We start from the raw sequence: 23578 nt of genomic DNA on the forward strand, positions 1-23578 counted from the left end.
GTTATTAGACAAATGTAAAACCAATGTTGGGCCTTGCCAGACAAGCTTTAATCTAAAACGAACTATCAAGGGGGTTCCCATAACAACCGCGATCGTGTTAGGAGCGCTCATTTATGGAACATAACACCGGTAGCCGAAACTAAGGGGGCAAAGTTGGAACAAAACACCAGGCTAGAAAGGCCGAGCCTTCCACCTTTTACCAAGTATATATGTGCATTAAATTAAATAGCATTTAAATAGGGTGATATAACAAGAACCCATGTTATCACATGGAAGCAACTGCACCTGCAACTAGCAACGCTAACAACATGGTTAAGCAAGCAGTAACTTAGCCAAACAGTGGTTTGCTAGGTTGTGAACAGTTGAAGGTTTCATGGCATTGTTGAGAGGCTGATATTTAACAGGTGGTAGGCAACGAGACATAATTGATAGAAGCGATAAAACTAGCATGGCAATGATAGTAATGGTATCTAGGGAAATGGTCATCTTGCCTGAGATCTCGCTTGGAAGAAGAACAACTCCGTGAAGCAGCGGACCGATGTATTCGAACGGGTCCTCACAATCCGACACGCTTGCGGAACTCTATCGAGACGGTGGAAACCGGAAACAAGCATCAACACAAATATTCACCACGGCAAATGCATGACATGAAGCACACCCTAATATGATGCATGATCAGATCAAAATGCAAGGCATGGCATGACAATTCACCTCACACAAACACTACACATTAAGTGAAGCTCGATATGCAACGAGTTGCATATCGACGAAACTCCACATTTAATTGTTTAGTTCACTCCCATTTATTTACACGACAATATTAAATGTTGTTTCACATGGCAAGAGGTGAAGCGGGTGATTCTACATGGCATCCTAGTCGGTTAACACGCGGAACATAGAACGGAGCTACGTTACAAGAGACATGCAACACAGGAAATTATGCCATGAATGTGTCATGCATGCTAGTTTACAACAACACTGGCAAGAAGAAAAAGAAGCATGTGTAGCCACATATATGGTGGAAGCATACGGTTCATCTCATACATCACATGCACTCGATTCACGACAACGTTCCAACGGAATACCTTCGACGCGTGCATATCAGAGCGGTTCGAGTTTACGCGGTGTAGGTGAACATAGGTCGTCGTGGACGTAGTGGAAGTAGTGGTACAAGGTTCTTGTCGACGGTAGTCGTACACTGTTCGCGAAGAACTTGTTGAGTCCAATGTCCATTCCAGTCGTGGTGGAACTTGGGCAGGGGCCACCGAAACAACGGAGGCGACGAGCTCGAGGTCCTACTGGCGGGTCAAGGCGGCAGGCCTGGTACAGCAGCGGCTAACAACAAGCAAGCAACATCAAGGAAGCAAGCAGACACAGCAACAACGACAACAACAAGCAACACAATAGCTAGCAGGCTACATCAACAGGCAACGGCGACAGCAGCAAGCAGCAAGCAGCAAGCAGCAAGCGGCAGCAGCAGCCAACAGCGACAGCAAGCAGCACTACAACAAGCAGCAACAGCAACAGCAAGCGGCGACGGCAGCAAGCAACATAAGTGACAGCAGCAAGCAAGCACCAGTGACAGCAGCAGGCTACAATAAGCAAGCAACGCGACAACAACTGCAGCAAGCACCAGCGATAGCTAACGGCGACAGCAGCAAGCGCAAGCGGCGGCAACAACAACACCAACAAGCTTCAGTGGCAGCAGCAGGCAACACAATAGCTAGCACAGCTACAGCAGGGTTACTCATCGGCGTGGCCAGACAATAGCAAGCGACATGCATGAGGCTCTGCCGGCACTGGGACACAGGGGCAGCGACGCGCGCGCGCGGCTCCTGTGTGGGGACGCGGCGGCAGGAGCGCTCGGAACGCGAGAGGGAGGTCGAAGTCTGGGGCATCCGGGCCGGATTCGGTGCCGAGAAGGTCTCCGCGAGGCACTGGAGATGGGGGGCTTCCGAGGGCGCCATGGTAGAGAGCTCCTTCGACGTCCATGGAGGTCCTGCTCGAGGGAGAGGAGTGAGAGAGAAGTAACAGGAGGAAGGAGAGGATAAAGAGGAAGGGAGAGGAGAGGCGAGGTCTTACCTGCGGGAGGTAGCCGGCGGCGGCCGGAGCTCCTCGCGGTGGTGGGGCGATGAGGCGCTGGGGCACACGGAGCACGGGGCCATGGGAGGACGGGCTCGGTCGAGGCTGACCAGGGGTGGCGCAACCGATTCCGAGGCTGCTGCAGGGCAGCTCCGGCGACGACGCTCGCTGGTTGGGTGCCGGGGTCGGACGAAGACGGCGACGCTGGATGAGGCCCTCCGACGAGGCAGTTGCCTCGATCCAGAAGGGATCGAGATCTGCGGGAGGAGGAGCTGCGGGACTGGGAGGCCCTGGATCGTTGGATCTCGTATCTGGCGGTCCAGATCGGGTGGGGGTTGACTCCTGGTTGGTGGGATGGAGCTGGCTGGTTGGAGGCTGCAGCTGGGATCCGAAGGAGGCAGGAGTTGGCGGCAGGGCACAGAAATGGAGGAGTTGGTTTGACTAGGGTCTAGGGTTTTGATCAAAATGGCCTAATGGTGGACTATATATCAAGGGGGGGGGGGGGTTTGGATAAGGCTGATCCGGACCGAGAAAATATAGGTTAGGGCATCTAATTTTAAAACCGATGACGGTTTAGGGTATTACGGGGTTGATCCGGACCCAACGGTCACGACCGCCCGGTTCGGGTCCGAGGGATGTTTCGATCTAGGTTGCGGGCGGGTCGGTGCACTGTGCAGAGGGGCTAGGCGGAGATGAGAAGGAAAACGGTCGAACTAGCAACGAACAACGGATGCAAATTTTGAAAACTGGCGGCAACGTGAAGTCGATGCAATGCGGATGATGCGCATGATGCGATGATGACCCGACAAATAAAATAGACACACGACGAAAACAGAAATAAAGGGATATCTTCTGGAACGTCGGTGTCGGGCTGTCACAGAGAAGGATCCCTCCTTCTTCTCCTTCTTTTTCTTCTTTCCTCCTTCTTCTCCTTCTTCTTCTCCTTGTTCTTCTGTTCTTTTTTTCTTCTTCTCTCCTTCTTCTTCTCCTTCTTCTCTTCTTTCTTCTTCTCTATCTTATTCAATTTAGCTTATTTTCCCCAACAAAGACATACTTAGCTAATTATCCTCCAAAATGACATAATTAGCTTAGTTAGGTAAAAACATCATAAGAACATTGGTTAGCTCATTAAAATGACTAATTAAGCTCCTAAAAGACATAATAAGCTCAAAATGGTATAAGAACATTGGTTAGCTCATTAATATTATATACTTAGCTTGTTTTCCTCTAAAATGACATAATTAGCCCATTTAGCTCCAAAAATACATACTTAGCTAATTTAGCTCCAAGAAGAGGAGAAGAGGAGAAATGAAAAGAAGGAATAAGAAGAAGAAGAGAAAAAGAAGAGAAGGAGAAGGAGAATAAGAAGAAGAAGGAGGAGAAGAAGGAGAAGGAGCCCTCCTTCTTCTCCTTCTTCTTCTCCTTCTTCTTCTCTCCTCCTTATTCTCCTTCTTTTTCTCCTCCTTCTTCTCCTCTTCTTTTCTTCTTCTTTTCTTCTTCTCCTGCTACTCCTTCTCCTTCTTCTTTTTCTTCTCCTTCTTCTCTTCTTGCTTCTTCTCTTTCTTCTTCAATTTAACTTATTTTTTTCCAACAAAGACATACTTAGCTAATTATCCTCCAAAATGACATAATTAGCTTAGTTAGGTAAAACATCATAAGAACCTTTGTTAGCTCATTAAAATGACTAATTAAGCTCCTAAAAGACATAATAAGCTCAAAATGGCATAAGAACCTTGGTTAGCTCATTAATATTATATACTTAGCTTGTTTTCCTCTAAAATGACATAATTAGCCCATTAAGCTCCAAAAATACATAGTTAGCTAATTTAGCTCCAAGAAGAGGAGAAGAGGAGAAGAAATAGGAAAAATGAAAAGAAGGAATAAGAAGAAGAAGAGAAGAGGGTCTCTTCTCCTCCTCCTCCTTCTCCTTCCTCTTCTCCTTCTTATTGATTTCTTCTTTTTCTTATCCTCTTCCTCTTTCTTCTCCTCTTTAATATTCTCCTTACCTCATTTTCCCCAACAATGACATAATTACCCCATTTAGCTCCAAAATGACATAATAAGCTCAAAATGGCATAAGAACCTTGGTTAGCTCATGAATATTATATACTTAGCTTGTTTTCCTATAAAATGACATAATTAGCCCATTTAGCTCCAAAAATACATAAAAATTAGATAATTTATCTCCAAGAAGAGGAGAAGAAATAGGAAAAATGAAAAGAAGGAAGAAGAAGAAGAAGAAGAAGAAGAAGAGAAGAAGAAGAAAAGGAGAAGGAGGATGAGGAGAAGAAGGAGGAGGAGAGGAGGAGGAGAAGAAGGAGAAGGAGGAGAACACCTTCTCCTTTTTCTCCTCCTTCTCGTCCTTCTCCTCCTCCTCCTCCTCCTCCTCCTCCTCCTTCTTCTCCTTCTTCTTGATTTCTTCTTCTTCTCCTCCTCCTGCTCTTTCTTCTCCTCTTTCAGATTCTCCTTACCTTATTTTTCCCAACAATGACATACTTAGACCACTCAGCTCCAAAATGACATAAGAAGATCAAAATGGCCTAAGAGCCTTGGTTAGCTCATGAATATTATATACTTAGCTTGTTTTCCTCTAAAATGACATAATTAGCTCAAAAACATCATATGTTGCTGTTGTTCTTCTCCTGACTTTCTTATTCACATTTTTGCAGATTGGATGTACTACATGCATGGAAGCTGACATTCATGGAGTGCTTTAGTTCTAGTTTTCATTTGAGTTGATGAACACTGTCGAACTATATGCATATGTATCTATGGATGAACAGTGGAAACTTTGTATGTTGGTTCTTTTGACATATGGGATGTACATTGATGAACTTTATATGTATATCATATATGTGTTGTGAACTATATATATGTGTTGTGAAATATATATCATATATGTGATGTCAAATATATATATATATATATATATATATATATATATATATATGTGCTGTGAAATAAAAGAAAACAAATAAAACAGTTACTATATGGGCTCTTTGTTGTCTGCCAGCTGATGGCAAAGGTCTTTGCCATCAGCTGGCGGACGGCAAAGGGGCCATGTGGCACCCAGCTGTGCACCCTCGGGGCAGCAGCAGCTGGCCCATATAGCCTCTTTGCCGTCTGCTGCCTGGGTAGGCTGACGACAAAGAGAAGAGCCGGCTGGGGCAGTTATGGGCTGGCCCATATGAGCAGACGGCAAAGAGAAGGGGGGGGGGGGAAGCAGACGACAAAGAGAAGGGCGGAAGCAGACGACAAAGCCTTTGTTAGCCCTAATGGAGGCATTGCCTGTCGGTTGCCGTCTCAAGACTTTGCCGACTGCCCAGTGCCAGAGACTGACGGCAAATCCCTTTGTCATCCGTTTCGGGAAGGCAGACGACAAAGAAGCTACTATGCCGTCGAAAGCTGATGTAGAAACTTTGCCGTCGGTGGAACACCTCGTTGCCGTTTGTTATGGCAGACGGCAAAGTGTGTGATTCCTGTAGTGATGGGCACATTGTTGGTCTCCCAGAGGCAGTATTTTGCAAGGAGGTTTGAGGGCAAACTTATTGGCATACTTTGGAGTGACATACTTTTATTCTTTCCACTCCTTTGCCCATCCGCGTTCAATCCTTTGAAGATTGATCTTGCACTTAGCAGTGGTTTCTTTCCCATGAATTTCTTCATTTGGCATGCCGTAATAAGCATATATTTCTTCTGGGATTTCAAAAGTAGTGTTCTGTTCTAGCTTCTTGCCACCCTTTTGTTTTTGTTCTCCTCCATTTTCTTCACCTGAGGTTTTTGCTCAAGAATTTGTATTCTTGAGGTATCTGATGACACATGTACTGTTTATTCAAGAAATGTTGCAAATGAGTTAAGTTGATGAGAACCTAGTGATTCATGAGCTGACATTTTGTACATGTGAACAGAGTATAGGTGCGAAGTCTTTGGGGAGGTCATATGCTTTCTCACATTTGAGGAATTTAAAAAATGACTCAAGTTGACGAATTTGGCCAGTGTGCTCAGGAATTTGACTAAGAATTCTGATCTTGGGTTCCAGAGTTGTGCAGATTCAAAAATTTACACAATTGAGGAATCTCGTGAAGAATTTAGTGACTTAGTGAAATTCATCAAGTGTTCTAGACATGGTTGTGCATAGCTGAAGGAATTTCTAAGGAATAACTGATTTCATAGATCTAAAGAAAATAAATGGATCAACATGGGTAGTAAAATAGGATTTCAATTACCGTGTATGAAGAACACGGTGAACCGAGGAAGTAAAAAATGGAAGCTCTTCTATTCAGATCTTCAGTGCCCTAACTTGGCGACTGAAGACAGCTACGGCGGTGGCGGAGGGAGATGATCTGTAATCGGCTTGAGTCCGGCGATGGCGAGGTCGAGGCAGTGAAGCTGTTCCATACTGGCGATGACGAGTGCTAGCGGTGGTGCTAGGTTTTGAGCTCGAGCGAAGAAGACGAGAGTGAGAGAAGAGTTTTTCACTAGATGGGGGAAGGGGCTATTTATAGCTCACGTGAAAACGTTCCAAAGAAAATTCTTTGGATGAAACTGCCCCTGCCCTTTCGTCTCCGCATGACACGTGCTACCCACGTACGAAGCGGTGGAGATAGTGGAGATCGTGGTTATCCTATCGTGAGTAGTGGGTGCAGTTACAATGGTAACGGTATTTTTTTAGAAATTTGATGATTTTGTTGCAAAGTCATCAGCTGACAAGGACTTAGTGAAGACTTTGAACAAGTTTCAAATAGAACACATATGAAGAATTGAGAATAGACTGGGTTGACCTTAGAATATAGGGAAATAGGTCTGATCACATTCACTTAGAAGAAATATCAACATGAATACTTAGCAATAAGTGTGTCGGTGAATACTCACAACATAAGCCATGGGTAGGCTAAAGAAGGTAGGAACCGAAGTGGCAACGGAGGGCGCTGGATGCGAGGTTGGTACACGCATGGAACGCACGATGTACCCATGATCAGGGCTCTCCGTAGAGATAATACCCCTAGTCCTACGGGAGTGTATGATATGTACGGATGGGATTACAAGGTTGCTCCTGGAGCTGTATTCTGGAGGAGGAAGAAGGAGCAGCCGGCTCGTCTCTGCCTTTCCTATGTGGTTGCTGTGTGTGTGATCAGTTGACCGACCCTCTACATGGAGGGGGGCCGAGGGGTTTTATAGACGAACCCACCGGCCTACAATATGGATAAAGGGTACAAGAGTGGGACCCGGCTGGCAGCCTCGCCGGCTGGTCAGGGGGCCCATGGGGGTCTTGTCTTGTCGCCTAAGGGGCCCACCGGCTGCAAGGTCCCGTCTGGCCGTGGGACCCGCCGGCTAGCCAATGAGGTTCTGGCGTAAGGTTGACACAGGACACGTGTGCTACGTCCGACGTTGTCCAGTGAGATTCGTCATGGGCAGACGGTACAGCCGCCTCCACTGTTCCCACGCCGAGTGCAGTAATGGACTGGGAGTTTGACGGCCGACACTCTGCTGGGTGATGGATCAGAGCTGGGGGAGGTCAGCGGCGTGGCCGCCGACGCTGGTACCCACCGTGCACTCTGATCCAGTACCTTTGCTGACGCGTAGCCATCATGACCTACGATCTGATGTGACTTGAGATCCCCGTCCGGCTAGCTTGCTTGACTAGTCGGCTTGGGCACGGCCGCCTCGTCCCTAGCCGGCTGGTTTGGCCTAGGCGGCCAGGAAGAGGTAACTGTCTTGCTTCTAGCCGGCAGGTGCTGCCTGGCCGGCGAGACAGTTGGCCGTCTCGCCCCCTAGCCGGTAGGTGTCGCCTAGCCGGCCAGAGGACTTGGGCCTTGTAAAATTGTTCTTGGTCATTCCTTTTGGGCCAGAGATAAAGGAGCAGGCTCGTTGAGCCGATCCCGGGGTTATCCCCCCGACAGTAGTCCCCGAATCTGGAGAGGCCCACCGCCTGGTCGTGGGTGGTCTCACCGGCTTGATTTTTTGTCGTTGTATTCCTGCCGCCACCTGCGGCAGGGGTCGCCGGCTCGAAAGCCGGCTGGCTTCGAAGCGACGCCTCGGCTTCGTCGTAGGCTGCGCAAATCGCGGCACGTGCCAGGACCGTCTAGACGTGATGATGGTTGATACTAGTGACGGGACCGGGCCTGGGCCCAGGGTCCCGCCACGACGCCCCCTCGTCCGTCGCGCGGAGGATCCGCTGCGGATTTACTCCACAACGGTTGGGTTTCGGGAAACGCTACCGCCCGTAATAGACGGGATTAGTGGGGCTCCGCGCGCACCGGATCCCCTCCCCACGATCCTTCGTGGGGTTTAAATGGGATGCAGGGGGTACTGAGGAGGCCATTCGCCCCCTTCTCGCCCCGCATCGACGCCCTCTTCCTTCCTGAGCCCAGAGAGAAAGAGTTCGTCCGCCTTCGTCTTCTTCCTCTCCGTCGACGTCGCGCCACGAGTCTTCCCGAGCACCCGTCGCCCGCAGCCATGGCGAGCGGTTCTTCTTCAAAGAAGACCTCGTCTCACGGAGCTTGGCTCCACAATGAGATCTGCGACGGCCACATCGAGGCGCTACGCCACTGCCGGATGCTGCCCCCGGCCTCTCTCGTGTCCGTGCAGATCCCCGGCGCCGAGACAGCCCCGACGACGCAGGAAGGAGAGATCGTCGTATTCGACGAGCACTTCTACAGGGGCTTCGGGCTCCCGGCGAACACCTTCTTCTCCAACTGACTCATCTTCTTTGGCCTGCAGCCACACCACCTGGCGTCGAACGCCATCCTTCAGCTATCGGCCTTCGTTGTCATGTGCAAGGGCTTTCTGGGGATCGAGCCTCGCCTCGACCTCTGGCAGAGCTTGTTCTTCTTTAAGCAACAGACCAGGAAGATGGAGAAGGCCGAGCTGGAGAAAATCGACGGGCCTTGCCCGATGACGCCGTGCGGTGTTGCGCTACTGCACCACCGCTCGAAGTCCGGCTTCCCCAGATGCCACTGCAAGAATCCATCAAGCAGTGGTAGAAAGGCTTCATCTATGTGAAGAATGCCAGCCCCGCACACGACGCCCTCAACATGCCCCCGTTCAATGTCGATCCTCCGACATAGTTGAACTGGGGGCCTAAGTATCTGAAGCCGATTCTCGAGGTGGCGCAGATCGGCGCCTAACTTGATAGCTTAAAAGATCGCGACCTCCTTGGCCGTGATCTTCTTACCACCATGGTCTCCCACAGGATCCTGCCTCTACAGAGGCGGTCCCATCTGGTTTGCCAGATGGGTGGCCGGTATGATCCCTGCCGGACCTCCACCAAGAGCTTCACAGCCAGCGCGGTGGTGCGGGGGGTGAACCTGATTTACACCGCCCACATGAACGACAGCGGGAACTGGGCGTGGGGGATGGCCCCTTACAGCAGGTCCCATCCGCCCCCGATGGTAAGCATTCTCCTTGAGTCTGTTTTTGTTGTTTTTCTTGTGGCCGGTCATCTTTTTGAGCCGGCTGCCAACTCCATTGCGCAGATGTTTGAGGAGCTACATGCACTCAATCTGCCTGCCCCCGACGTGGTGACGTCTGACGCCTCGGAGATCGAGGACGAGGGCATGATCGAGTATCGTTCTGCCGCCTCCGAAGGTTCGGAGGACGCGCTGGAGTCAGAGGGCACGGAGACGTGGGTGAGCATCTGAAGCCCTCCATTGTGGATTGGACGGATGATGATGAGACTCCATCATCCCTATCTTATGCAGCCCTCAAGGAAGACTCTGACGGGGTGGAGGAAGTCGCCAGCCCACCCCTGACGCGCGGGCGGCGCCATAAGGCCGAGGCGGCCGGACTTTGTGAGGTGGCCTGGAGGAAGGGCAAGGGTGCCACAGCTTCCAGGCCGGCTCCCAAGCGAGCCGCGACGGGTCCTCCAGGCGGAGCACGAGCAGGCGGCACTAAGAAGCACCGCGCTGGTGGCGGTAGGAGTCAAGTGCCAATCGTCTCGGGGTAAGGGTTCCCTTTCACTATTTCTACTTTGTCTTGCATGAAGATTTGTTCCTCAAAGAGTCACTTGGCAGGGAGGCGGAGGATGTAGAGGAAGATACCGCCTCCGCCGCGGAGGGAGCCGGCTGGGCAGCGGCTGACGCTGCCCAGAAGGAACTCGAGGAACAATCCGCCCGCCGCTCGGATGTGGCCGCGGAGAATATGGCCGAGGGCCAGTCTCGGCCCAGCCGGGCTGAGAAGCCTGCGGAGAGGCGTACGAAGGCTAGACATGACCCCTCCACGCGTGCTCGCGTGGAGGAGCCAACTAGCGAGGCGGCCTCGAGGCGTGCCCGGAGGACCGAAGTGACCAAGCCGTCCGAGCCGGACACCTCTGCGCCGGTGGATCTCGAGGAGATCCCTGAGTTACCAGAGGCCGAGGTGGCGGCCAACACGCAGGAACTGAACCTGGACGCGCCAGACATGGCCCTGGACGCGCCAGAGGTGAACATGGATGCGCCGGACGTGGCCCATCCACCTCCTGCTCTGGAGACAGCGCCAGCTGGGACGTCGGTGGAGCCGGCCGCCATACCGACCCCTGAAGAAGGCACCATCGTCGTCTCCAACCGTGGCCTGGCTGATCCAGGAGCCGGCCCACTGAGCCGGGAGCCGGCCCATGAAGGCTTGGCCAGCGGCCAATCTTGAGCGCGAGAAGCTGCCCGTAGGCACCATACTCCAAGGTGTCCTAGAGCTGGTGTCGCTGTTCGCCAACAGCCGACACAAGGTGGAGCAGGTGCCCTGCGTGGCGGGCAGCGATTTGGAGCGCTTGGAGGAGCGCACCAGAGTAAATGCCTCGTCTTCTATTTTTTCTTCTTCTTCGTGAATCGGTGGGGGCGAGCTAGCGCACCCACTGGGTGTAGCCCCCGAGAATCGGGCCGGCCGATCATTGGCCGGGCCGAATCTCTTCGAGCTAGATCTCTTGCTTTGCTTTTTAGTGGGGGCGCACTAGCGCACCCACTAGGTGTAGCCCCCGAGAATCGGGCTGGTTATGAATTAACCAGGCCGAATCTTACTTTTGCTTCTTCATTGCTTGTAGGATCTTTATGATGCCCAGCTGCAAGCCTACAACACGCTGTGGGCTCAGAACCAGGCGGTAGATGGCCAGGTCGCCGAACTTCAGCCCGGCTGGGCAAGGTTGCTGTGGAGCGGGACGCCCTGCGCGAGGCGGACGGCCAGCTCCAACAACAGCTCGCTCTTCTCCAGGCAGAGAAGAAAGAGCTCGAGGCGCCCACCAGGCTGAGCAGGAGCAGCTGCGCGCTTCCCTGCAGGAGAACGATGCCTCCCATGCTGTCGATGTGGAGCGTATTGAGATGTATCATCTCGAGGAGATGAAGCTCAAGGATGCTTCCTTGAAGGAGAAGGAGGAAGCCCTGATCCAGAAGCAGGCGCTGGACGCAGCCAAGACCCTCGAGGAAGAAGTTACCCGCATCACCCAAGCGAGAAAGGTGCGGGAGCTTGAGGCCCTGGAGAGTGCCCACGAGACTGAAGGCCACTTCGATCGTGAGTCCTCTTTGTTTTGCCTTGAATTTTCTTCTTTGCCGCCTCCTCTTCTTACTCTTCTTTGCACCCCTTTCCCTATCTCAGGTCTCTTCCCTGAGACATGGGACGCAACTGAGACGGCCATCAAGGTGAGCCGCGAGGAGCGTCGCGTGGCCGGGCAGGAGGTAGACGATGCCTCCTGTTGGAGCGTGGAGGAGATCGGGGTGGGCACCAGAGCCCGCCTACGTGCCCTGGGCGAGTCCATGACTCGACTCCAGGTTGCAGGCTCGTCGTTGCCGAAGGCTCTGTGGCCTCATAGCATGGAGCCGGCGTCAATGAGAAGGCTCTCCCGCTGGCTTGCGGCTGGAGATGACCGCCTTGACGCCTGGCGTGCTTCGGCCGCGCGTGCTCGAGCCTACATGGCCATGCGCTTGGCCAAGTCTTGGTACCGAAACCTAGACTTGGGCAAGCATGTCGCTCAACGTGACGGCTCGGAGGGGGAGCTGCAGGCCGTGAAGGAGGAGCTGCGCGTGAGGGCGAGCGGCATCGCCTTATACGCCGCCTGGGATGAGCTCAACTTGGAGCGGGGTGAAGGCGGCAATGTGATCCCTGAGGATCTGCACGGCCTTCAGCCCTATGACACCGATGGCAGCTCTGACGAGGCGGCCTGTGAGGTGGGAAACGCCGCCTCCAGCGACGAGGCATATGCCGACTATGCCGTGGACGGAGCCGAAAGCCCTCGCGGAGGAGACAGTGCCACCACCTCGAGAGCAGCCGGCGATGGTGAAGCCACCACTTCAGGAGTGGCAGCCGGGGCAACAGACGAGGCCCCCGCCCCTTAGCCGATCATGTTGTTCTTTTTTGTTGTCTGCAATATTTTGTCAGTCCAATAGTTCCACCCACTGGGGGTGTAATGAACTTCGGCCGTGGGCCAATGCTTTTGAATGTATGGATTCTGCATTATATTTGTAATGCCATGCGTGCTTTTTATATCTTCATCTTTTGTTTCCTGCTTGACTTCTTCTTCTCCAAACTCTCTACCCCCCTAGTTTCCACCCCGCGAGCCCGACAGCCGGGAGCCGGTCTGTGACTGGGTCGAGGTTTCTGACTTTGAGAATATAGGACTTAGATTTTTCGAAGCCATCAAGACTTAAAGATTCAGACATAAACCAGCAGAGGCCAGTGTCACGCCCAAGCTGCGACCCTATCCTAAATTTGGCACGAAGGCCTCGTCAGGGATAGAAGCGCATCTCGTCGTGTCGCAAGAATGGATATCGTTACAAGTACATGCACTAAAAAGAAGATATATATATATATATAGAATTGGATTACACTCGCCACAAGCTACATCAGAGTCACATCAGTACATTACATAATCATCAAGAGTAAGAGAAGGGTCCGACTACAGACGAAAACAAACGAGAAAAATAAGAACGACGTCCATCCTTGCTATCCCAGGCTGCCTGCGTGGAACCCATCCTAGATCGATGAAGCAGAAGAATAAGAAGCAACTCCAAATGAACAATCAACACGCTTGCGTCAAGTAACCTTTACCTGTACCTGCAACTAGTGTTGTAGTAATCTGTGAGCCACATGGGACTCAGCAATCTCATTTCCAAAGGTATCAAGACTAGCAAAGCTTAATGGGTGAGGTATGGTTAAGTGGTGAGGTTGCAGCAGCAGCTAAGCATATATTTGGTGGCTAACTTACGAGTACAAGAAAATAAGAGGGGGAAGATCTACGCATAACGGATGTGACTACTGATGATCAAATGAATGATCCTGAACACCTACCTACGTCAGACATAACCCCACCGTGTCCTCGATCGGAGAAAGAACTCACGAAAGAGATAGTCACGGTTACGGACATAGTTGACATATTTTAATTAAGTTAACTTATAGTTATCTAGAATTAGTGTTAAACAAAGTTTCCACATTGCCACATAACCGCGGGCACGGCTTTCCGAAAGATTTAACCCTGCACGGGTGCTCCAACTAGTCCATCACAAATTACCACAAGCCGCATAGAAATCATCAACCACGAAGCTCGCGATCTCGTCGGATTCCCTAGTGGAAAACCTCAACTCTGAGATTACCCAAAGCATCACCGGAATCCCGATGCACAAGATATCTCGTCAAAGGTAAAACTAATCCAGCAAGGTCGCCCGACGTGTCGACGAACCCGATAGGAGCCGCGTATCTCGTTCTCAGGACACAACGGATGGAAAAGCCTACAGGTACCAAACCTCGAGTTGCCCCGTGGTGGCCCCGCAGTTTGTCCTTTTGGGACCAACACCATCAACACTGGCCCCCCCTGTTTATGTAAAATTACTCCTCGGGTAGCGCTAACTCCCTATGCATTTCAGTGTTACCAAAATTATTATGTTGGGAAAATGTAGAACCAATGTTGGGCCTTGCCAAACCAGCTTTAAACTAAAACGAATTATCAAGGGGGTCCCCATAACAAACCCGATCGTGTTAGGAGCGCTCAATTATGGAACATAACACCGGTAGCCGAAACTAAGGGGGCAAAGGTGGGACAAAACACCAGGCTAGAAAGGCCGAGCCTTCCACCTTTTACCAAGTATATAGGTTCATTAAATTAAACAACATTTAATAGGGTGATATAACAAGGAACCCATGTTTTCACATGGAAGCAATGCACCTGCAACTAGCAACGCTAACACAGGGTTAAGCAAGCAGTAACATAGCCAATCAGTGGTTTGCTAGGTTGAACAAGTTGAAGGTTTTCATGGCATTGTTAAGAGGCTGATATTTAACATGTGGTAGGCAACGAGACATAATCGATAGAAACGGTAAAACTAGCATGGCAATGATAGTAATGGTATCTGGGGAAATGGTCATCTTGCCTGAGATCCCGCTTGGAAGAAGAATGACTCCGTGAAGCAGACGAACCGACTTAGTCGAACGGGTCCTCACAATCTGACTCGCTTGCGGAACTCTATCGAGACGGAGCAAACCGGAAACACAAATCAACACACGATATTCACCACACGATGCAAGACACATATGATGCATGAACGGTCTAATGCAAGGCATGACAAATCACACAAACAAACACTACACATTAAGTGAAGTTCAATATGCAACGAGTTGCGTATTGACGAAACTCCACATACGAGTTATTTACTTCTATCCCGATTAGGTACACGACAATATTAAATGTGGTTACACATGGCAAGAGGTGAAGTGCAATTAATCTACCTATTTAGGCATTTTAAATGAGGTCAGAAATGACATATAGCACCTCCAAAACGACCTCACATGTTAATTTACAATTCTGTCCAGATCTGAACTCACACATTTAATTAGTTGTTAAACAGCAAAAAAAAGTAGGTTCACGTGATTCTACGCGTCGTTACAAGCAATTTACACATAGAGAACTTCTCCAACGGAGCTACGGTTCAAAAGATACAAGCACCGCAAGATATGATGGCATGAATGCAATATGTGTGCAACGACGGTCACGAGCACTTCAGAACATACATCCAGCAATAGAAAATGAAACTACACAAGATTCTAAGCAAGTTTCATATAGGACACGATCAAATCGGAGCTACGGTTCAACAACTACGAGCAAAACAAGTTATCACTACAATCTGCCAAAATCAGCCACATAGCATTTTCTACACCCCACAACTATGAGCTACTGAACTCAAATATAATCAACCAAGGCATGACACGAAAGAGGGCAGGAAGCACGACAACTAACAACTAACATCAACTAGCATGGCAGCAAGGAACACTAGGAAAAGAAGTCAAAAAATGGCATCCCACACACTATTTCAGACTTAGTGAAAATTACACCTCATGAAAGTGCAGTTTTCGATCTGAAGCCATATTGACAGCAGCAAAACCAATAGCTACAGGAGTCCGAATGGCATGAAAATTTACATAATGCTAGAGAATCACAAGGGCTACAACTAACTCCATTGGACCAACCTCAAAAGAGCTACAGATCACAAGTTACAAGCAAGACAAGACAACAACAAAATACAACAGATCCCAGACTTAGAAATATTTCAGCATCTCTAAAATAGCACTATTTCTAGCAACTTGAGAGAAATCAAACCACACCTAAACATGCATTTCTATTGCAACCAAAAATACCAGGGGCTAGTCTAAACACCCAAGAACAACTCCCTAGTTGACAAATCCTTCAAATGAAGCATGGAATATTTCCTACGAAAAAGACAAGAGGGCAACATGGCAAAATATCTCGCGAACTAACTTGCTCAAAAGCTAAAACTATTTGCACAAAAAAATCCCATGGATTTTTCTACCCCGAAAACATATAAAATATGTGGGGTTGCACAACATTAATTCCACCACACGTAAATGCGAGATAATAACCTATACACGGAAAATAAGCTAGCGGCAAATCCCTACACGCAAATATACCAACGTCTACTCTAAAATACATGGAAAAGTGGTTCCTAAAACATGGGCATTTCTACTACGGCATTCGAGCAATCCGGACTTGCGCGAAAAATAAATACGGGCACTACCCTATTGGAACAGCATGCTAATCTATGCATATGGCATGCTAAAACACGTCAAAAAAATATGCAAGTTGCAAAATCGGATTCTACGCGCAAAACTACCAGAAAACCATATACTACACGCCCTGTTCCGACACACGGTTAAAGAGATACGAACGTTTAAATATACGTCGAATTTCCTGAAATACAACTAATCCGAGAAAATCTAAAAAAAACTATCGGGCCGAACAGGCGGCGCAAAATAGCTAAGCAGCGCAGGGGCATGGAATAGTGGCTTGGGGGGGGGTGCTCACCTTGGGGCCTTGGCCCGGCTGAAGGTGGGCCGGCCTGGACCGAACGGGGGAAGGAGGGCGAGCTGGCCTGGGCCGGCTGCTGGTGGGGAGGCCGACCGAGGCCCAGCTGGGCCCAGGCGAGGGAGGCCGAGCGAGGCCCAGGCGCGAGGCTGCTGGTGCTCGAGCTGCCGTCCTCCTCGGGCAGGAGGTCTGGCGGCGGGGAGCAGGGACTCCCACGAGGCGGCGAAGAGCGGGACTCGCCCGATCTGGCGCGGGACGCCCGGGATCCGCTCGTTCCCGAGGTGGAGGCGGGACTTGGCGGCGGGGTAGAGGCCGAGGCGGCGGGAGTCTAGGACAGCGCAGGCTCCTGGCGGCGGCTCGCTGCGGGAGATGGCCAGGGCGCTGGAGGAGACCGCCGGGGAGGCGCGGCACGGGACCGCCGGCGAGGATGCTGGAGGCGCGGGGCACCGGGCGCAGGCGGCGGAGCTGTCCATGGTGCTCGCACGAGCTCGGGCACGGAGAGGAGAGAGTGGCTGCGGCCATGGGAGAGCTCCTGTGGTCGCTCGGACATGTTCGATTTGACCATGGACATGTCCGGTAGGTGGGGATTTGGACGAATCTGAGCCTTTAGATGTAAATCCAATGGCCAGATTTGGTCAGAGGGTTGGGCTGCGGGATTTAGAGGGTTAGGCCTAGCAGGTGGAGTGTTTGAGGGGGGTGGCTGCAAAAATGGCTAGGGGAAACCCTAGTGAAGTGAGAGGGGTCTCTCTAAGGGGTGATACTAATATAGGGTTTGGTCTCTGGTGGGGTGGACCTCGTCCGTCTAATCGCGATCCGACGACCACGAACGGAGGAAGTGGCTAGGTGGCACTACTGACCTGTGTAGATGGGCTAAGTAAGGGTGAGAGGGAAATAGCGCGGCGCGGCAACAAGATTTAAAACACCGAAACACGCCCGACAAAATACTGAATACGGTGCCGCTACGGTCGACCGTTCGGGTACCACACGAACTCCGACCGCGAAGAAATTCGACAAATGGCCTAGCTATAACTAATTACGACCGCATGTCAAGTTTCACCCCGATCAGAGAAAGTTTTAAACACACTTTGAAAACAAGATATAAACTTTGCCGCGGGCGCGTGCGAGTGCGGTCGGGCTCAGAACGGACAATGACGAGAACCGACAACAAACAACGGATGCAAGTTTTGAAAACTCACGGCAACGGAGATGCCAATGCAATGCAAATGATGCGAATGATGCGATGATGATGTGACAAAATAAAATACACACACGACGAAAACGGAAAGAAAAGGGGAATCTTCTGGAACGTCGGCATCGGGCTGTCACAACTAGCTAGAATGAGATTGTAAAAATATCAAACCAACCTGAGCCGACAACCTTTTTGTAGTCAAAATTTCCATGTATCCGTCCTTATCTGGCGTCGCCTCGCTAGCCGGACAGCCGGGAGCCGGTCTGTAGCTGTTACGAGGTGACCAGGGATCGGTCCGGCGTACACTATGTGTTTTTCTACAACATAAGGAAGTCGTCCGGGCGGCTAGCGAGCCCCCGAGCTTATTAGAGCCGGCAAGGGACTCAGAGAGTGAGAACTCTAGATATGAATCTAAAAAGAAGCATATTTGCATGCTCTTTTCATTGCATTCATTAGAAATCCCTGAAGAGGGAGAAAGATACATATGTGCATGCTCTTTCCATGTCTGATACTTTCCTTCTAGCAATAGAACGGGCGAAGCAATGCCGCGTTCCATGGACGTTCCGTCTCCTGGCCGGAGTCGTCCCTCTTGCGCTTCCTTGGCTTCTGGGCATCGATCAAGTAGTATGCATTGTTGTGCAATGCTCTACTGATGATGAAGGGTCCCTCCCATGGGGATGAGAGCTTGTGCTGGCCGGCTGTGCGCTGGATTCTTCTGAGCACCAAGTCTCCCTCTCTGAAAGAGAGAGGCTTGATATTCTTGCTGTGGTAGTACCTCAGCTTCTGTTGGTAGGTTGTCGTCCGACTCAAGGCTAGGTCCCTTGCTTCCTCGAGGAGATCAACACCGTCTTCTCTTGCCTCCTTCGCCTCCGTTTCTGTGTACAGGGTGACCCGAGGCGAGTCGAACTCGATATCTGTAGGGATGATAGCCTCGGATCTGTATACCAGAAAGAACGGGGTGAAGCCGGTTGACCGTTTGGGCGTGGTGCGGAGGCTCCAGAGTACCGCCGGCAACTCTTCGATCCAGCCGCCGGCTGACCTGACAAGTTGTGCCACCAGTCTTGGCTTGATGCCGGCCAGGATTAGGCCATTGGCCCTCTCCACCTGGCCATTGGACTCGGGATGTGCCACTGACGCCAAGTCGAGCCGGATGCCTACCTTGGAGGAGTAGAGTGCCAAAGCGCCCTTGGCGAAGTTAGTGCCATTGTCGGTGATGATGCTGTGGGGGACGCCGTATCGGACAGAGTTGTCCGTGATAAACTTGATGGTCATGGGGCCATCAAGCTTCTTGATGGGCCTAGCCTCGATCCACTTGGTAAATTTATCGATGGCCACCAAGAGGTGTGTCATGCCACCGCGAGCTGTCTTGAAAGGCCCCACCATGTCCAACCCCCAGACGACGAAAGGCCATGACAAGGGGATGGCTTTAGGGCCGAAGGCGGCATGTGGCTCTGCGCACCAAAGCATTGACAGCCCTCGCATTTGTTGACCATGTCCACGACCTCCTCGAGGGCCGTGGGCCAGTATAATGGCGGAATGCGTTGCCCACCAGGGTTCTAGAGGCGGCATGATGCCCGCACTCCCCCTGGTGAATGTCTCTTAGGATATCCTGTCCCTTTTCTAATTCGATGCAACGCTGGAACACACCAGTCACGCTACGCTGAACCATCTCACGATTGATGATGGCGTAGGCTGCAGATCTGCGTTGGATCTGCCTCGCGTGTGCCTCCTCTTGAGGAAGTTCGCCGCGAAGGAGGAAGGCCAGGATGGGTTGAGCCATGACGGAGCTGACACAAGGGCTGGCTCCACCTCGACCTGTTTGTTGGGGTTTCTCCAGCCCCCGTGCTTGACGGAGCCGTCGCAGGCTTGAGACATTGTGTCTCTGATGCCGTCGTGGCAGCCGGCTCGCCGTCTACCTCCATGACGTCCACCCACTGGGTGTCAGGACGACATGATTCGAGGCAGGACGGAGCCGGATTTGTTGTTGTAGCCGACGAAGTGGTTGTAGCCGGCGAAGTAATCATAGCCGGCGAAGTGGTTGTAGCCGGTGCCACAATTGGAGTCGGCAGAGCTAGTGCAGTCGACACAGTAGCTATAGACGACGAAGTTGGTGTAGCCGACGGCGCTTGCACCGAAGAATCAGCCGGCACGAAAATTGATGTCGACTCTGGAAACGGCCTGATAGACGGCTTGTGCAGCTGCTCGAGGGAGACGCCGGCTGGGATAGCCTGTCTCATGGAGCCAATCTTAGCCAATGTATCGGCCGCCTCGTTGTCCGCCCTGGGAACATGGTGGAACTCGCAACCCTCGAAAGGGCCGCCGAGATGCTGGATGAGGAAGCGGTATCTTTCCATGTTGGTGTCCCTGGCGTCCCATTCGCCAGAAACTTGCTGCACCACGAGGTCTGAGTCGCCGAAGCACATGAGCCGCCAGATGCCAATCTCCTTGGCGAGCCGGAGGCCGTGAGCAAGTGCTTCGTATTCGGCGACGTTGTTGGAGGCAGCAAAGTGGATCTGGAGAGCATACTTGCGGTGGTCTCCTTTCGGAGACGTGAAGACGATGCCGGCTCCCAGACCATTCCGCATATTTCAGCCGTCGAAGTGCATCCTCCAATGCGTGGAGTCTGGAGGTGGTGACTCAAACTGGGTTTCAGCCCAGTCGACCAGGAAGTCGGCCACCACCTGAGATTTGATGGCAGTGAGAGGCTCGTAGCGGCTATCGTGGTCCGCCATGGCGATGGACCACTTGGCGATCCTGCCAGTTGCGTCACTGTTGCCCATGATTTCTGAAAGTGGAGCAGTGCTCACCACTTGTGATGGCATGCTCTTAAAAGTATTGCTTCAACTTCTTTGTAGCAAGGTAAAAACCATAACACATTTTTTGGTAGTGGGGATAGTTTTGCTTGGATGCGGACAAGACCTCGCTGAGGTAGTAGATAGGGCTTTGCACTGACAGTACTTTGCCCTCCTCCTTGCGTTCAACCACCAACACTACACTAACCATGCGAGTGGTCGCTGCAATGTATATGAGTATGGGTTCCCTTTCAGCCGGCACCGCCAAGATTGGCAGTCTCGAGATGACCCGCTTGAGGTCGCGGAAGGCTTCATCCGCCTGGTCGTTCCACTCGAATGTCGTCGTCTTCTTCATGAGCTGGTAGAGTGGAAGGGCCTTCTCGCCGAGCCGGCTGACGAACCGGTAAAGGGACGCCAGGCAGCCGGGGAACTTCTGGATGTCGAGGATTCGAGCCGGCTTCACCATACGTTCGATGGTGCCGATCTTCTCGGGGTTCGCTTCGATGCCAGGAGCGGACACGAAGAACCCCAAGAGCTTGCCGCTTGGAACCTCAAAGACGCACTTCTCCGGGTTGAGCCAGATCTTGTACTCGCGTAGGTTGGCGAACGTCTCCCGCAGGTTGTCGAGGAGGCTGAAGTGCTGCTTGGTCTTGACGACAATGTCATCCACATAGACGTGAATGTTTCTGCCGATCTGTGGTAGTAGGCGCTGCTGCATGCAGCATTGGAATGTCGCACCAGCGTTCTTCAGACCGAACGTCATGGTGTTGTAGCAGTAGGCCCCGAAGGGCGTGATGAAGGAGGTCTTCAGGCAATCAGCTGGATCCAACTTGATTTGATGGTAGCCTGAATAAGATTCTAGAAACGACATCATTTCGCAACCGACAGTGGAGTCAATCACTTGATCTATCCGCGGCAACGCGAAAGGGTCTTTCGGGCATGCCTTATTCAGGCTTGTGTAGTCGATACACATTCGCCATGTGTTGTTTTTATTTAGCACCAGGACTGGATTGGCCAACCAGTCCGGGTGGAAAACATCCATGATGAAGCCAGCTGTAAGGAGCCGGGTAATCTCTTATCCAATTGTGCGCCGCTTCCCCTCGGCGAAGCGGCACAAAGGTTGTTTTACCGGCTTTGCATCCGGTCGCACTTGAAGTTTGTGCTCGGCGTACTTCCTCGGAACACCTGGCATGTCCTTGGGGGACCATGCAAAAATGTCCCGATTCTCACGGAGGAAGTCGACGAGCTTGCCTTCCTATTTGGGGCTGAGGCCAGCCCCGATGGTGACACACTGCTTGGGGTTTGCAGGGTCGAGTGGCACCTGCTTGGTTTCTTTAGCCGGCTTAAAGGAACCTTCGCCGGGCTACTAGGATGGAGGAGAAGGGATCACCGGCTTCTCGGTAGCCTAAGCCATGAGCCGGTCAATCTGCCTCCTCTCCTCAACAATCACCATGGTGTTGGCCAGGCGGCTGCTGTCCTGTGCACACTCGAGGGACTTCTTGTAGTCGCCACCAATGGTGATGATGCCCTTTGGACCCGGCATCTTCATCTTTAGATAGGCATAGTGGGGGATAGGCATGAACTTGGCCAAAGCCGGTCTGCCCAGCAGCGCGTGATACGGGCTGCTGAGGTCCACTACCTCGAACCATATGGACTCGCGGCGGAAGTGAGCCTTGTCGGCGAAGAGGATGTCCAGCTGGATTTTGCCGATAGGCGAGCATGACTGCCCCGACACGTTACTGTGGAAGACAGTGCTAGTCGGCAAGACGTCCGTCTCCTTGAGCCCGAGCTTGAGGAGAGTGTCGAGGTAGAGGATGTTGATGCTGCTGCCGCCCTCGACCAACACCCGGGAGAACCGGCAGGTGAGCCTCTTGGAGGTGAAGGTGGGGTCGAGGACGAGCGCATATGAACCCGGGTTGGGCATCACCGCAGGATGGTCGACCCGACTCCATGTGATGGACTTTTCATACATGTGCATGTATTGAGGAACCGGGGGGGGGGGACCGTGGAATTCACCTCACGCCATCGCTGGCACAGGCTATGCTTGTCGTCGCCTTCACTGGTGAAGACGACGAATGCTTCGTATTGATGGGGCTAGTCATCGTGGAGGCGGCCGTCGTTGCGAGGCGGCGACGATGGAGCCGGAGCAGGACCAGGAGCCGGGGCTTGAGGCGCAGAATGTGCACCTGGGGCAGACGACAAGGCCTACCCTTGTGACAGCCGTCGTGCAAAGCTGCACTGTCGAAGGGTGTGGGTAGCAGGTTGTGCCCCAGAATGTATTTTGCAGGGTGCGTCAAGCATCTGCTCAAAAGTCTACCTGGGCAGCCAGTTGCTCTTGTTGGGCCGCTTTCTTTGGGAGCCGGCTTGAGAAGCCCACGCCTCACCCTCCACGCTGGCTACCCACTTGTTGTTGGAGCGCGAATCTAGTTGATCCTCCTTGCGCTTGTTGTTGTTCTGGCCGCCTCGATTATCTCCAGCCGGCTTAGGGGTAGCCGGCGTGGGGACAACCTTGTCCGAGGCGGTCACCTTGACTCGCATCGCGGAGTCTGCCGTGGCGTACTTGTCCGCCTTGGTCATGAGCACCGCCAGAGAGGTGGGCTCGGAGCACATGAGCTTGTTCTTGAGGAGTGTGCCGTCTCGGCAATCGTTGAAGAAGTACTGGATGGCCTGTACCTCATGCACTCCCTCGCAGGAGTTGCGAAGCTCTGTCCAGCGAGTGATGTAGTCACGAAGGGGTTCGTCGGGCCTCTGGACGCACATGGCCAGCTCGCGGGGCCGGCCGGGACGCTTGTAGGTGCCAGTGAAGTTGCGCGCGAACGCCTCCTCGAAGTCCACCCATGAGTTGACGCTGCCGGCTGGAATGCTATTAAGCCATGTTCGAGCCGAGCCGACCAACATGAGTGGCATGTAGCGGACTGCTACGTGTTTGTTGCCCTGGGAATGCCAACGACGGTTGTGTAGTCAATCAACCAGTCCTCTGGCTTGGCGGTGCCGTTGTACTTGGGAGTATCCCGAGGCAAGGTGAAGCCTCGGGGAAACGGCTCCCCTCGGATCCGGGGGCCGAAGCAGGCCGCACCGGTGGGGCCGTCTTCCTCCAGAAGGGCTGAATGGCCCACGACGTTGAGACGCGTGCGGGCATCCTGATCGCCTTGGGGGACGCAAGCGCCGATCCGAGCCACGATCGGAAGGGCACCTTGTGAACCGGTGGCATGGGTCCTACCCTCATGAGGAACCTCATACACCGAG

The sequence above is a fragment of the Hordeum vulgare genome, chromosome 6H (genome assembly GCF_904849725.1).
Source record: "Hordeum vulgare subsp. vulgare chromosome 6H, MorexV3_pseudomolecules_assembly, whole genome shotgun sequence".
Lineage (NCBI taxonomy): Eukaryota > Viridiplantae > Streptophyta > Magnoliopsida > Poales > Poaceae > Hordeum > Hordeum vulgare.